The 16,262-nt window shown below is 42.2% G+C and overlaps 1 pseudogene; it reads left to right on the top strand.

The window, feature by feature from the left end:
* The first annotated feature begins 8,235 nt into the window (after positions 1 to 8,235).
* LOC126189893 (5S ribosomal RNA) lies at positions 8,236 to 8,353 on the top strand (annotated as a pseudogene).
* Positions 8,354 to 16,262: the final 7,909 nt, after the last annotated feature.

Below are 16,262 nucleotides of genomic sequence, written 5' to 3'. Positions count from 1 at the left end.
TTGCTTTTCACAATATATATAAATGACCTAGTAGATAGTGTCGGAAGTTCCATGCGGCTTTTCGCGGATGATGCTCCAGTATACAGAGAAGTTGCGGCATTAGAAAATTGCAGTGAAATGCAGGCAGATCGGCAGCGGATAGGCACTTGGTGCAGGGAGTGGCAACCGACCCTTACCATAGATAAATGTAATGTATTGCGAATACATAGAAAGAAGGATCCTTCATTGTATGATTGTATGATAGCGGAACAAACACTGTTAGCAGTTACTTCTGTAAAATATCTGGGAGTATGCGTGCGGAACGATTTGAAGTGGTATGATCATATAAAATTAATTGTTGGTAAGGCGGGTACCAGGTTGAGATTCATTGGGAGAGTCCTTAGAAAATGTAGTCCATCAACAAAGGAGGTGGTTTACAAAACACTCGTTCGACCTATACTTGAGTATTGCTCATCAGTGTGGGATCCGTACCAGATCGGGTTGACGGAGGAGATAGAGAAGATCCAAAGAAGAGCGCCGAATTTCGTCACAGGGTTATTTGGTAAGCGTGACAGCGTTACGGAGATGTTTAGCGAACTCAAGTGGCAGACTCTGCAAGAGAGGCGCTCTGCATCGCGGTGTAGCTTGCTCGCCAGGTTTCGAGAGGGTGCGTTTCTGGATGAGGTATCGAATATGTTGCTTCCCCCTACTTATACCTCCCGAGGAGATCACGAATGTAAAATTAGAGAGATTCGAGCGCGCACGGAGACTTTCCGGCCGTCGTTCTTCCCGCGAACCACATGCGACTGGAACAGAAAAGGGAGGTAATGACAGTGGCGCTTAAAGTGCCCTCCGTCACACACCGTTGGGTGGCTTGCGGAGTATAAATGTAGATGTAGATACACAAATGCTATCACGTGCATGGACAACGAAGGGAGCAGATTCCCGGATGTCCATATAAGTGGTCCCTAGTACCAACCTTTTTAGATGTCTACATTGACGCAGCCATAAAAAAACTGCATAGCAACATAAAACATTTTAGCTTTTACAGCTCAGTTTTAAACAATATTTATTTACAGTTCACTGAAAAGCAAGGATGGCGTAGGACGTTTAATGTCCCGTCGTTGTCGACGTTACTAGACGGAGCACAAGCCTGAACTGTGGAAAGATATTTTAATGTCAAAGGATAACATTGGTTCGATTCCCGGCGGGGTCAGGGATTTTCTCTGCCTCGTGATGACTGGGTGTTGTGTGATGTCCTTAGGTTAGTTAGGTTTAAGTAGTTGTAAGTTCTAGGGGACTGATGACCATAGATGTTAAGTCCCATAGTGCTCAGAGCCAGTTGAACCAGTTGATAACATTGGTATAAAACACATTGCCAGTGGCACAAATACGAAAACGTAATCTAGTGACTACTTTTTCATGGCTTCATGCTGGGCCCCTAAGCAAGTAGTGATTTATGTTACAAACACCTCGTTGATAAACGATTTATTTCGTGGCCCTCACGTACTATCAGAAGTTTTAATGATTGCCGGACGCGAGATCATTGAAGGGAAACCACCAAGGATCAGATTTATTGAGTTAGGAACACACTGAATGAAAGGAAAGCGGCTAATAGGAAGACACATATTTTAAAATAAACAGTGCATTATTAATTCTTATCGTTTGTGAAGCAAACAAATGGAACAGTTGTCCGGTAATTCTCAGAGTTGTTTGGCCTCGCTAGGAAGTAAACTGTAAGTTAATTATTTCTTGTAAGCCTCTGAATGCAGTCACTTACTGCATTACAAAATTTTATCGGGCTGTTGAGTAAGGGTTCGCCGCACGTGAAAGGTATATGTTTCTCATCCACCCCGGAGATCCCCTGCTGGTGTGGCGAAACCTAGTTTGAGGTTGTAAGCAAATTAGGCAGAGGCCATTCAGCATTTTGATGGACTATTGAAGACCATTCATTGCGGTACATAAATGCAGGCGTCTCAGTCGACTATGCAATGGATACCCACACCTCAGTGATGACCAACATCAGACAGCTTATAACATAATTTTTTTGCATCTGCATCCCTTCATAACACTGATGTCATTTTCGTCAGTATTTTTCTTAAGTATAATCTAATTTTGTTCAAGCAAAAATGTTTGTTTTATGTATTTCGAAATTTCAATTGAGAGTAAAACAAAATATGTTCTTCGTATTTGATACACATTTTGCAAAACAAACTTTAACAGCCTTTGCAATTTTATGAAAATTGTTATTACAGTGATTAATGCAGTTGGGAAATGTTACGGACAGTTAGACGTTTCTGTATATGTCAGAGAATAGATTGTGATAGTTGCAACGACTCTGGGCGTTGCCTTGTTACTTCAGAGTGCGCGCGCTCGACACTCCAGCATTAGCCACGACATGGAGTGGTTGCGTGTATCTCGTGCAAGACGCGAAGTTGGTGCTCGCGAGGCCAAGTCATATTTTAGGAGATGAGTGGTAGTAACGTATGTAGGCGGAGAAGTAAGCTGTAAATGACATCAAGAGCCCGCCCAAAACAGTCTGCAATTAACCAGAGTGTTCTCGTAACTACTGGAGGTAAAGGAGCATCGTCGCAGTCGCCGACACAATCGTCTCAGTAGCTGTAACGCTGTTCACATCAGACTGGGTTGGAAATTTTGTGAGGCGTACCTGAGAACTGAATAATAACGCTAGTTACATAAAAGTCTAATTCCTCATTAACTTCTGTCATTTTTATCTTTCCTATTGCGATAGAACCGTGTGTCGCTAATGAATATCTAATCTGTCAACTAAAAAATGAATATATATTTCAAAGTTATACCAGTTTTTTTTGCTGGCTAACGGTCTAGATCGTTCAATAACAACATCTCAATCAATCACTCGGTTTGTTCAATATAACAATCAAGAGATAACGAAAATCATTACAATTTGAATCAAAGTGAAATTAAGGTAATAGTGCAATAATTTAAATGCGACAATACTAGTAAAATAAAAACTATACCTTTTCAAACTTTTCATTTCATGAATGATTTTGTGAAAGTATTTTCTGTGGTGTGCTTGGCATTTAGTATTTCGGCATTGCAATTGCATTGCATTCTATTTTTATTTCATTCAAAGATTTCTAAATTATTTAAAATAGTTAAATCCTATAATCTTTAATTGTGAAGTTTATACATTGTTGTTGTTCTTTTCAACGTTACTATGAGGTAACGCAGTTTTGACCGTATAGAGAACACTCACCATATCGCTCTTTCTGTAAAGATTATTTACATAGTTTTTTTTAAATTATTACGTTTTATTATTTTACTAATTTAAAATCGTAGTTAAAATTTTCTTTGTTAGTTATTGAAGTGTTTTCTGTCGGTTTCATGTGCGACACGTTTATTCAGATAAGTTAGGTAATAATTAATGTTCTAATAATCGACGGGTTACTGAACAGAGTGTCCAATTGGACTGGCGACCGAATTCGAAATAGCTTTTGATTTTCTGTGGGCTATTCAAAATTTTGTGGTACTTCTTGTTGTCTTTGTTGTGTGTTACTTGTAATACTTTATAATGCTCATTCGAAATTTGCATTAGTAGAAGGTGTAGTAAGTGAATTACAGAAGTAACTTATTCTACACTTTCCGGGAACGTTTACCTTAAATTTCTGATCTGATTAGGCTCATGGTCATTTGCACAGCCAGTTAGAATGGGAGGGGGGAGGGGTGGATAATATTTCAGTCTGTTCCGCACCTTCTGGCACATCAGTTTCCTTACATTTATATGTCATTGATCAGAAGTAACACCTAATTCCGCCAGTGCTTGATGCTATTAGTGCTCTTTCAAGCTTCTTTCTCGCACTTTATTAGCAATTCTCTTTCACCCCCTCACAGTTTATTAGATTTCAATAGGATGTCTGACACAGACACCGTAGGTGGTTTCGATATTTTTCCATGTCCCACATTACTTCCCGTACAGATAACATTGTCTGTGTTTAGGTCTGGGTTGTAATTGCACTACAGTTCAGACTAAAAACAGTAACAAGAGAATAGGGACTTAAGCTTGACTTGCTGAAAGAAGGCTTCACACATCATAGTGACATCGTTCTTGAGAAAGGAGTTCTGAATTTGAAACACATGCGTAATTGTTAAAGTAATATTGTCAGTAGAGATGACATGCTATTATTAGCCATTTTAGCCCAGCCGTAGCAAACTTGGACACAAAAATATCAGTTTTCCTGGCCACGGGGTCGCGTGGGAGACGTTGGAGTGTGTGAGACGGTCAGTCTGGTTCCAGCGTGCCGAGGGTCTGCAGCCGAGCTCGCTTCGAATAGTTTGAAGCTGACAAGAAATCATTTCCTTTTTTGTTTCTTTCCATTTTTTCTGTCTTGTGAGGCTAATAACTGATGAAAGACAAATAATTACTGTTGCGGTGAAAGGAAAGGGTAAATTTCGACGGCGTTCACTGGAAGTCTTTCGCGGAGGTACCGAGCGAAAACTCCGTCCGCAATTCAAGAAGGGACGTAGAATTTTCCCTCTGGGAGTTCGCTGCTTCTGAGGCAGCGCTATTAAAGAGTCGTTAATCGAGAAAGCAGCAGAGGAGGCGAGAGTTTTGCAGCGACTGTGCTGTCGGGATTAGGACGGGGCAGCGCCAGTGCGTCAGGATTAAAATCAGGCGGCGGCGGGCAGCGACCGGAGGAGATGGCGACACAGTTCGTCCTCTCCCCGGCAACAGTGCATTAGCTCGACTACAGCTTGCCGGACCGCAGGTAAGACTCCAGTCCGACAGCGACGGCAGTCACGAGAAACGGAGGCTCCGCATCGACAGTGACGTCTGCTAAACTGTTTAGCTGTGTACTTTGCACTTGTTGCTACACACTAGTGAAATCAAGGACACAGTAAAACTTCTGCTCACACACACCTTTAATTCTCACACGTCCATTTTACAGTTATAGTTGAAATATATCCGCTGCAGAGGGCAGCACAATGTACAGACTTAACAGAACACCAACAGATGGCGTAGGAGTCTTCATTCCCCGACATCCTCCCCACCCTGGTCCATCTCGAGGGGGATGACCAGCTGGACCGGTCGACAGATCTTCATACCATCTGGCTGGCGGAGGATGATGCACCGTATTTTACTGTCTCTGCCATGCCGCACTTCTTCTACCACAGCCCTCTTCCACAAGTGCCGTGGTTTGCTGTCTTCTTGGAGCAGAACAACCTCTCCAATTCTCAGTTTCCTTTGCGAAGGGTATCCCTTCACCTCATCATATTGTCTTAGCAGCAGGATGTATTCTGTCTTCCACCTGCGCCAGATGTCGTCATTGACCCTTTGTCTGAGCCGGAACTCCTTGGAAAGGTCTTTTGGTTTCGGCACCAAAATGTTGCTACACACTAGTGAAATCAAGGACACAGTAAAACTTCTGCTCACACACACCTTTAATTCTCACACGTCCATTTTACAGTTATAGTTGAAATATATCCGCTGCAGAGGGCAGCACAATATACAGACTTAACAGAACACCAACAGATGGCGTAGGAGTCTTCATTCCCCGACAGCACTCAACAGACTAAGCATCAGAAATTTTACGTATACCGCAGTCCACCGACCAAACTTCGGTGCCCCAAGAATCTATCCTCTTTCCTCTTCTTTATCTCCTCTACATTGCCAATACGCCCGAAACATTCTCAGCAGTCCACCTCGTTCAGTATGCTGATAACATCGTTTTGCTCGCCCTCTACCCTACACTCCAGAAATCCCAACTGTCATTCCAAATCCACCTCAATCAGTTTACCTCCTGGAGTAATCAAGGGCTCCTTAAGATCAACCCCTCGAAAACCCCAGCAATAATTATATGACGAACCACCCACACCTTCTGTCTCCATGACTTCTACGTTACCATTTACGACTGTCCGATCCATTCACTAGTACACTAAAATATCTTGGACTAACCACTGATTGGCAATTAACATACAAACCTCACCTAATACCAATCCAACAAAAAGTCCAGTGTAGAAAATAAACTTCTAAACCTAGAAACTGATAGAACTTAGGGATTGCATCCCTTAACTATCCTTCACACCTACAAAAGCTTGATGTGACCCATCTTCTCCAATGAAAATGTTGCGTAGATATCTGTCCTGTCAAAGTTCTGTAAGTCTCCCCAAATCCTCGAACGCCATGCACTCCGACTCGCTTTTCGCATCCGTCTACCTTCCCCCACGTGGATCTTCTACCATTCCACCAACTTCGCATCTTTCCTCACGCACATCGAACACCTCCGCATCTCCTATACTATCTGAAAACTAGTTTCCAATAACCTCATTCTTTCCACTCTGATCACCAACCCTGGTCCGCTGCTACGCCTTTACAAACACATCCCATCATACCTACTCCTACACACACTCCATATCCTATGCCAACTTAACTTTAACCGACTTCCTCTCCCTGACAATCAAATCCGCTCTGATGTTTATTCATCTTACTGGCTACAGTTAATCCCACCTATTTCCTCTCCACATCAGTGTGTCTCCCTTTCCACTCCCTCTCTATTTGATTCCCTCCCTTCCTCTGTTGATATCACGTCTCTGCCCACCCACCAAACTCATCCTTCCTTTCCATCTTTATCCACCTAACCACTTCCTACAATACCGCCCAACGGTCTATAAATTTATATCTACAACCATCCTAACCTTTAATCTCCCCAAAACTGACCCAGCGCTGGTCAGTTGGCAACTGGTAGTCGAAGGGATAACTGTGTCTAAGTTCTACGGATACTAGTCTCTGAATGCTCTCCCCTTATTTGACTGGACCAGAGGTGGGATTCTTCCTAACCTCGGTCAGGGGGCCTCAGGATAACGTAATGTAGCGCCGAGACTGGTTGCTCAAATAAAATGACAACTGGAAATTTAGGCTGCTGAAAGGTGTTTTGATTCGACATTTTATTTTCTATTTTCGTTTCATTTTAAAGTTTTTCAGTGTCTGTTTTGGCTTTTTATCTTCAGCTATCAGAATTTTTATTTAATTTTTATACTTCAAACGACGAAAACCATTATACATGTTCCTAATCATCTCTACATTATATTTTAAAACCGTTTCAATTTTGCATACATAAATATGTTTTAATAATAAATGAAAAGCACCAGTTTGCTTTTGTTCTACAATATTATTTTTATTGCTAACCGGTTTTCGGCTTACAAGGCCATCTTCAGGCATTTACTGAGTATTATCACCAAAGAAGTTAAATGTTAGCAGACAACATTGGAAGAGAAGTAACACATCTAGAGTGAAGTAGAAACATACAGTGAGTAACATCTTTGCAATGAAATAGTAAAAACTGAAAAGTACATAAATAACAATGGAGTTGACAGGAAAACCTTTAGCACAAAATAAGAATAGCATGCCTACACAACAGTTTCTATTGATAAACAAAACTATTGAAATAAGATAAAATTAGTACTAGGCAAGGCTGCATCAAGAGGTATGAAACATGGAGAGTGATACACAACCAATGTCTGCTAACATTTAACTTCTTTGGTGATAATACTCAGTAAATGCCTGAAGATGGCCTTGTAAGCCGAAAACCGGTTAGCAATAAAAATAATATTGTAGAACAAAAGCAAACTGGTGCTTTTCATTTGTTATTATAATGTTGTTCTACCAAGAACCGACGGAAGATTCTGTTAATATGATAAATATGTTTTGTTAGTTCTCCATTTAATTTCTGTAGGCGCTGTAAGCTGAAGAGCGGAATATTGTACAAGTGGCAGCCCACCCCCACCCAAATAGGGCGAGGGGGATGAAATAACAATAAAACAAAAAAATCCATAGGATCGGAATATTTTCCGAGTATTTTGGTATGAGCCAGGCATGCTCTCTTATCACTCGTTATCGAATCGTTGCATTTCGTTTGATTTCTTGTCACTGTATCTGTATTTCCCTGAAAATTTCTGCACAACACAGTGAATGTCAACGGTATGCTCCGTGTGCCTTGTTTGTTCCATTCCCTGATGGTACTCGCTGTTACTCCCGCCGGAGGTTCGAGTCCTCCCTCGGGCATGGGTATGTGTTGTCTTTAGCGTAAGTTAGTTTAAGTAGTGTGTAAGTCTAGGTACCTATGACCTCAGCAGTCTGGTCCCATAGGATTTCATACACATTTGAACATTTTTACTCGCTTTTGACAACAGTAATGTCCACTTTGCTCTTCGTCTTGAAGTTTGCTTTCAGTACCGCTCGGTTTTCCTCTTGTTTGTCTACCTTGTAGCGTTAGTAGGGGCAACGGTCTTGCCGCAGTGGATACACCGGTTCCCGTCAGATAACCGAAGTTAAGCGCTGTCGGGCGTGGCCGGCACTTGGATGGGTGACCATCCGGGCCGCCATGCGCTGTTGCCATTTTCCGGGGTGCACTCAGCCTCGTGATGCCAATTGAGGAGCTACTCGACCGAATAGTAGCGGCTCCGCTCAAAGAAAACCATCATAACGACCGGGAGAGCGGTGTGCTGACCACACGCCCCTCCTATCCGCATCTTCATCTGAGGATGAGACGGCGGTCGGATGGTCTCGGTGGGCCACATGTGACCTGAAGACGGGGTGCTTTAGCGCTAGTAGAATGTTAACAGTGCCGAGAAGTGTGCTGAGGAAAAGTTGACCGATGTGCACCTTGTACACTGGTCCACTGAATGCAGTCGAAAGCCGCACAACAACGCATTGCTGAGCTGTTCTTGCAGCAAAGGCAACCACATCACGGTAGTGTGTGTGTTTTTCGAGTTAATGCGCGCTCAACAAGAATTTAGCAGCGTCTCACATTACAGTAATTTTATATCTAACATTGTTGCATTATCTTGTGTTTTACGTTCTGTCTTTATGTGATTCCATATTACAGTATTTTCACTGTTGCTCACAGCGGAACAGCGTTATTGCCCATGTACGTAGTGTGTTGTTGAGATCTGACATGCTTATTCAGTAAATTTTGTAATGTATCAAAGTACACAATCAAATTATTGTTCTAGATTTAAAAAGAAAAGACTAATCTTTTATGTACGGTCTGAGCTCATCCTTAACTTAACGCCATTTACTTTTGCAAAGAGTAGCAGAAAATGCATAAGAAACATGGGCGTTGTTTGGCTTGAAGGAGGTCCATCTTTTGCGATTGTCATTAGAGTGTTACTGTTTGATTTCAAAAGTGCACTTCATTTTTCTTAAATCTTACGTTCAAATGGAAATATGATGATTATAACAGTAGCAACGGTAGCTGCAGTGTGTTATTAATTTTAAACGGTTGTAAAATTATGTGTTTTTGATAGGTCACTTCGTTACATCACTCAAACAAAATTCAATTGCCGAAAGTCATTTTCTTGATAATTCACGAGTATATTTTCTTTATTCAAATTACACGTATTTTCTTTAACTGATATTTGAAAAGTGTTAAAGAAATGAAATGTAATCAATAAATATATTGTCAGTTTCATTCTTGTCGCCATCATCAGGTGAACTGACGGACTGAGCTCCTGTGAACGTGCCGGCACGGAGATCCGTACGCTATGGCTGCTCAGAGGGAACTGTTCCCTCTGAGCAGCCATAGCGTACGGATCTCCGTGCCGGCACGTTCACAGGAGCTCAGTCCGTCAGATTCATTCTTGTTCGCAAAAGAAAGTTTAAACGTGATTAAAAATCAACCTGAATAACTGTTCCAAGTTGAATGAACAGATTTAACTTTCCAAATTAGTTCCTTCAGAACCTGGCGACCAAATATAGTAAATCCGTACGTTAAATTGCAGAAGGAAACGCTCACGCTGAGTTTAGTCACGCATCCTGTTCCACTGTTGGATACGGCCACTGTGTCTCGTGGAAAACCAAAATCAAAGTGAGCAGCCTGAAGCGCGACGAATACTTTGTTGCTAAATACAGTGACCCAACGATTTGTCTACTAAATGCTACGGAATCAGTTCGATAGACAAATTAAATTTCATTGAGGTAAACACACAGTCGAGATGAGTCAAAGAGTGCATTTTAGTTAAGTTAGTTTGGATTCCGTAGAAATGTTGGAACACGTGAGGCAATACTGACCCTACGACTTATCTTAGAAGAAAGATTAAGGAAAGGCAAACCTACGTTTCTAGCATTTGTAGACTTAGAGAAAGCCTTTGACAATGTTGACTGGAATACTCTCTTTCAAATTCTGAAGGTGGCAGGGGTAAAATACAGGGAGCGAAAGGCTATTTACAATTTGTACGGAAACCAGATGGCAGTTATAAGAGTCGAGGAACGTGAAAGGGAAGCAGTGGTTGGGAAGGGAGTGAGACAGGGTTGTAGTCTCTCCCCGGTGCTATTTAATCTGTATATTGGGCAAGCAGTAAAGAAAACAAAAGAAAAGTTCGGGGTAGGTATTAAAATCCATGGAGAAGAAATAAAAACTTTGAGGTTCGCCGTTGACATTGTAATTCTGTCAGAGACACCAAAGGACTTGGAAGAGCAGTTGAACGGAATGGACAGTGTCTTGAAAGGAGGGTATAAGATGAACATCAACAAAAGCAAAATGAGGATAATGGAATGTAGTCGAATTAAGTCGGGTGATGCTGAGGGAATTAGATTAGGAAATGAGACACTTGAAGTAGTGAAGGATTTTTGCTATTTGGGGAGCAAAATGACTGATGATGGTCGAAGTAGAGAGGGTATAAAAAGTAGACTGGCAATGGCAAGGAAAGCATTTCTGAAGAAGAGAAATTTGTTAACATCGAGTATAGATTTAAGTGCCAGGAAGTCTCTGAAAGTATTTGTATGGAGTGTAGCCATGTATGGAAGTGAAACATGGACGATAAATAGTTTAGACAAGAAGAGAATACAAGCTTTCAAAATGTGGTGCTACAGAAGAATGCTGAAGATTAGATGGGTACATCACATAACTATTGAGGAGGCATTGAATAAAATTGGGGAGAAGAGGACTTTGTGGTACAATTTGACTAGAAGAAGGGATCGGTTGGTAGGACATGTTCTGAGGCATCAAGGGATCACCAATTTAGTATTGGAGGGCAGCGTGGAGGGTAAAAATCATAGAGGGAGACCAAGAGATGAATACACTAAGCAGATTCAATAGGATGTAGGTTGCAGTAGGTACTGGGAGATGAAGAAGCTTCCACAGGATAGAGTAGCATGGAGAGGTGCATCAAACCAGTCTCAGGACTGAAGACACAACAACAACACAGTGTTCACGATGCAAATATAATTGTTATCTAGGTGCGTGATTGCTCTTTAACACCCTACGATAGATATACAAAGTCGTAGCAAGGTCACGCTGCTTCACAAGCACGAATTGACTCTCCAAAAAAAATTACTTGAAGAGAAGACTATATCTGAGCATAGGAATTAAGGATAGGAAGTATTTCAACAGACACGAAGGTAACTGGTGTATCAAACAGAATAAAGCATAATTACATTATTGCTCCGTATGAGACACCAGAGACCTCAGGACCGTTATATCAAAATACTCACCAATCTCCAAAATTTCGGCAGTTAAGATCGGTTTGTTTAAGGAGAAGCTGAAGTACCTCAAGAGGTATTCATGTTATTCTGTCACAATCGTGTCCCATGAGACACCACAGTCCTTATTTGTATCAGTCAACGCGGCAAAGATACTGGAAAAACTTCATGTCATTGTGTGGTAAGAACAGTAGTGTAAAAACTTGTGAACCATACATTGCCGGTACTGACAGTCTTGTGCCACGTACAGTTTGGATGTAAACGGTAGGAGTGGCCGATATTCAACAAAGAAAGTTGTTTACAAAACTGACAGGTTGTGCATTCTTGCTGCTCTTCCCTCAGGGATTAAGCAGGTGCAAAGGAACACACGAGAGGCCCATCAGTTTTTTTGTTTTACGAAATTCAGCTGCACTGGCACGTATTGACCAAGAACCATGAGAAAAACAGTTTTGTCTTTGTAACTGAATTTGCCGGACGGAGCGGTTCTGAGCGCTACAGTCTGGAACCGCGCGACCGCTTATCATAATAAACGACAGGAAATGGGATTCTGCATCTATCTATCAAATGATAAATGGATTAAAAATTACAATGTGATTTATTATAAATTATAACACAAAGGTGCTTGAGTGTCAATACAAACAGAAGCTTAAGCGTAGGTTATATTGAACTATTATGTGAATAAGAGTTGGCTCAAGAACAAGGGGCTCCTACTATCTGTGATGCAGTAGATTGACGATAATGACTGGTGGTCCTAATGAATCAAATATTACTCCCCCCCCACTATAATGCAGTATTGCGATTAATAGTGAGAGCTCAAATGGGAACACATGGAGAAACACGCAAGATGGACTTGTAGCAAAGCGAGCGCGAGTGCTGCTGAGGACATCAGTATAAAAATGATAGGTCCTACAATGCCGGAGCCGCAAATACTTTACCAGTCCTGAAACCTGCACAACGTCGGCGATAGGCAGCGCTTTGATTATGCAGGCGCCTACTTCTGCTATACAGCAACTCTGTTTCAACCCCTGGCCTCGAAGGCTGTCCGAGAATTCTAAGTTCTTCCCAGAAAGTGCGACTAGGCCGCAAGACCGACTCCGACGAAGATCACATCCCAAAACCCTGCACCCGCACAATGCAAGAATGGTGCCAACGTTACTCAACCCCCTACTACCCTCGAAAACCGCGAATCAGCATTCAGTCCTGATTCCAAAATTCTCCCACACTACCTCAGAACATCATTCGCGCCAATAGCGACTGTTCCCTCCAATTTCGAGCTAGGCTTTATGACGTCAACTGGCCTCAGTTTAATTTGACCAATCATGTCTCTACTATTCAGCTCGGGGCACTGAACTTGCCGTTTTACCGGCCTAGACTACCGGCCATCCGGCGCCAGACAGTCGCGCCCAGCAAGGCACGGCCCACGAGTATTCTCAGAATCACGCGGACAATGCAGTCAGTCAGCGCCAGCAAGCAGTCTTTGTTCCAGACGCGCCGGAACGGTAAACACATAAACTGTGGCGACACTCAGACGGCTCGCATGTCGTTTCGTCCTACCTACAATAGGCGAAACCCAACCGAGGTCAGTCGTCCCGCCAGTTGCTCAAGGTCATTGATGTATAACCAACTCAGTATTCGCAGAAGTGCAGCCTCCAACTGGAAATGCAGTTTGCCGCGTCCTCCGGTGCTCGCCTCGCACAGGCCACCCAAGGAAGTAACAGAGGAAACTAAAAGCAGTTCCCAACATGCGTAGCAATCAAGTGAAAAGTATTTTGAGCTCTCAGTAGAAATACTCTCATTAGAATAATCATATTCGGCCTGGTACCACCGTCAATGACATAAAACATCAATAAAATTGATGAAAATGAGAGGCAACATGTAAGAGAGGGCATGGAACCTCTCACAGGTTTCACTACAACACCTCTTTTCGATGTTTTTTTGCTTTTTCTGACATGGTTCACATAATCTCAAATAAGTAACGATTGATTCAACGGTCACAATCCTGTTCCTACGATTCAGTTCCACTGTGATCCGTGTTCAGTCACCATAGCAGGAGTCTCCAATCTTTTTAGTCCGCGGGCCACATTGACTCCTCCACGAAGTCATAAGGGCCAAGATCTACCTAGTAGGATTAAAGCACCCTAGCACTCCATGATCACCGTAATGTAAGGCTAAAGGAAAGATGAAATCGCAAAAATCCAAAGTTGTGGGAATAGCTAGCACTGAAACGAACTACGATTTTTATTTAATTACATAATTTTGATTGGTGGACGTACCTGACCGAAATTCGCGCGTATTTTATTCTGGCGAATTTTACCGACAAAAAAGTATGTCACTGTACATTCTTCACGAGAGCGTCCTGCAAAGTTAACGAAATCTCAAACTCATTGTTAGCAACACTATTACTGCAAGACGTAACAGAGGTAGAGTATGTCAACGCATTGTTACTTGAAGCGGCGCAACAATAAGTTTAGTTATGTAGTTCTTGTAGCGAGTAGCAGAGCCAATGTCGCGGTGTATTGGTCGCGATAGGCCTCGAAACTGAATTGTTGGCAGTATAGGTACGACCTCAAATATCTGGCGGGCCGGATACCGGGGATGTCCGGCCATCTAACGCGGGCCGGTTTGCCGGCCCTCGCCGGCCGTAGTTTGGAGACCCCTGGCCTATAGCAATATGGGTCTCAAGTAGTACTTAAACAGTTCATCAAAACGAACGTAATAACGATTTTCTTCTTTTCCTGCAGACACTGGTGATATGAGTTTCTCTTCACCTCCAATGTTGAGAACATCATATCGCTTCAAACGTCTGCAGTGACCAGATTTTTTGTTGAAAACGAATTTTGCATTTTTAACTTCACTTAAGAGAATATTATATTGCTCAGCAGTCACACAAATATTGTTGTCCTTCATCTTATTCACTGATTCACTTAAAAGTTCGTAAAATCTGTTACGCATAACATCACTCATTGTGAAGCAAAGCTGCAGAAAAAACACCACTAAAACGAGTCGCAAAGATGACCGTACGCACGATGCTCGAGACTGACTGAAACTACGCAGCAGTGAGCGGACTGAGAACTCATAATTGGCAACAAAGAAACTCATCTGAACACAAAATTGGCAACAATGAAACTTGTCTGAACCTGCACGACGGATCCAGCCTTTACCAGTTTGCATTGGTAAATCTTAAGATTTACCAAATTCTCTTGATAAAAGTTCGAAATCTATGCAGATAATGAGAAATTTCGTTTTACCACACCGCGATGGTAACGGTAACAGTTATATCACACACTTCACTCGTAATATCAGCCGAACTAAGCACAGATTGCGTATCGGGAGATGAGTCGCAAGGAATTTATAATTATGGCGCCAACAGTAGCTCTGTTCTCTCTCTCTCTCTCTCCCTCTCCCTCACTCTCTGCCCCACTGCCTCCGTCTCTCTAAACACTGACCGTAAAACACGATACTGACGAACTTCGAAGTGTCGGTAGAGAGTACCTTGAGGAAGAAATTGAGGATAAGAACACACCTACACCTATACTTGTGTATCAATGTCCGTTCTCCCCTTTATTATTCCAGTGGGAAACAGTTCGTGGGAAGAACGATTGCCGGTAAGCCTCCATTTCAGTTCGAATCCCTCTAATTTTACCCTCATGGTCTTTTCGCGAGATATAACTATGAGGAGACAATGTATCGGTTGTCTCTTCTAGGAATGTGTGTTCTTGGATTCTTGGCGGTATGCCACGCCGTGATGCACAGCGCCTGTCTTGTAGCTTCTGCCACTGGCTGAGCGTCTCCGTGACGACTTCGCGCTTACGAAGTGAACCTGTAACAAAAGCGATCCTCTTCTTTGTATTACCTCTATTTCCTCTGTCAATTCTATCTGATCTCGATCTAAGGCCGACGCGAAGTATTCGAGCATTTGTCGAAAGAGGGTTTTGTAAGTTACACCTTCCTCCTACCTGCTTCCTGAGGATTCTTTCAGTAATTCTCAGTTTCGCATCCTCCTTACCTGCAATTAGGTTGTCGTTGTTGTTCCACTTTAAATAACTCTTAGATATTTTGTGTATGTGAATGCTTCCAGCGTAAAATGTGTGAAATGCACGAGATTGTTCCACAATCGATATATCGTACAGTAATTTTTCTTAGTGCCTATTTATGCGCAACACGTTATCTTTATGTATGTTGAGAGTCAACTGCCCATCCCTACACCAAGCTTCGATCAGTGATGCTAAATACCATCCAGAGACGTTACAGAGCATTGGTGTGACAGGGCAAGAATGTCTCCAGATGGGCTACCTTTTCAGCAGCAATAGTCAGTTGTTTTTTTTTTTTTTTTTTAAGTTGGGTACCATTGGAAATCAGGTGCTTAACGACCACAATACATATCGTAAACAAGAGAATTGGCAGCATCTTTCGTAAGGTGTTTAAAATCAATTATTACAGCGAACCGATTTCAGTCACTGTCTGACCGTCTTCAGTGCTAAAATGGAAGTATAAGACTTAGGATCAGACATGAAGACCATATTATATAACAGAGGCAAAAGTCATATCGAGTACATTACAATACCAAATATCAAAGTCTTGTCGACTCGTGTACTGAAAGTACATATTACAGTTGGTCTCACTGCCCTCTTCGGTTTTGCTATAATAAATGATTTCAAACCTATTACGGCTGATGCTTTTTTTGTGATAGTTTACTAATACACAGCGTCACCGGTTCAGATCCGTTCCAACTGTCTCGGTGGACAAGTGAGAGGAGACTCAAAGCAACAGCTGAATAACAGCCGAGCATAGCACGTTGAAGGTATGGCGGTGGAACTTCCGTGCC

This window comes from Schistocerca cancellata, chromosome 5, assembly GCF_023864275.1.
Source record: "Schistocerca cancellata isolate TAMUIC-IGC-003103 chromosome 5, iqSchCanc2.1, whole genome shotgun sequence".
Classification (NCBI taxonomy): domain Eukaryota; kingdom Metazoa; phylum Arthropoda; class Insecta; order Orthoptera; family Acrididae; genus Schistocerca; species Schistocerca cancellata.
The sequence above is the reverse complement of the archived record's forward strand: the minus strand, read 5'-3'. Positions and strand labels throughout refer to the sequence as shown.